The following is a 777-nucleotide window of genomic DNA, read 5'->3' as shown; positions in this document are numbered from 1 at the left end:
ACAGACAGACAGACAGATAGACAGACAGACAGACAGACAGACAGACAGACAGACAGACAGACAGACAGACAGACAGACAGACAGACAGACAGAAAAGGATATAGGGAAAGAGAGGCAAACAGACAGTCAGGCAGGCAAAATATTTCTCCTGTTGCATGCATGTGGGCGTGCCTAATGGTAGCACAAAAGTGCTTCACCTTTTACAGACTAGGGACTAGTTGTTAGTTGTTTCTTCTCACAGCCAGCTTTGATGGCAGCTGCTCTCTGACTTTGGAAATATATAACCTTTACAGCGAAACCATTGAAACAAAGCTATGACAAAATGACGTGAAGTGACGCCTCGAATCAGACATTTTTTTTTCTACATCATCCAACCCAACAACGTTTTATACTGATTTTTTTTTCTTTCTCTTTTTTTTTTTCCTGGCGTTATCCCATTTCCTTTAGCCTACGGCACAGCCTCCTGTTCAACTTTTTTTTCACATTTATGTGTTATATTTCCATAAACTCAGTTTAAGCAGAAAACAAATAATGCATGTATGTACCTGGAATGAGGAATCGACAACTGACTAAATGAAATCGTCTGCTGTTGTCTATATCACATGTTCTATAAAAGTATAGATATCATGGTTCTTGCCTCGGTGACATGCTGGAGGGGAATAATGTTCATGGAAAATGGAAAGATCTCTGGTAAGAGCTGTACAATACATTGAGGTCCAAACGAATACATGTCTTTGGAATACTCGTACATGTGTGAGGGCATGTTCTAGAAGGCGA

The sequence above is a fragment of the Oratosquilla oratoria genome, chromosome 20 (genome assembly GCF_046742065.1).
Source record: "Oratosquilla oratoria isolate Oo_2021 chromosome 20, ASM4674206v1, whole genome shotgun sequence".
Taxonomy (NCBI): Eukaryota; Metazoa; Arthropoda; class Malacostraca; order Stomatopoda; family Squillidae; genus Oratosquilla; species Oratosquilla oratoria.
This window is presented reverse-complemented; position numbering follows the sequence as displayed.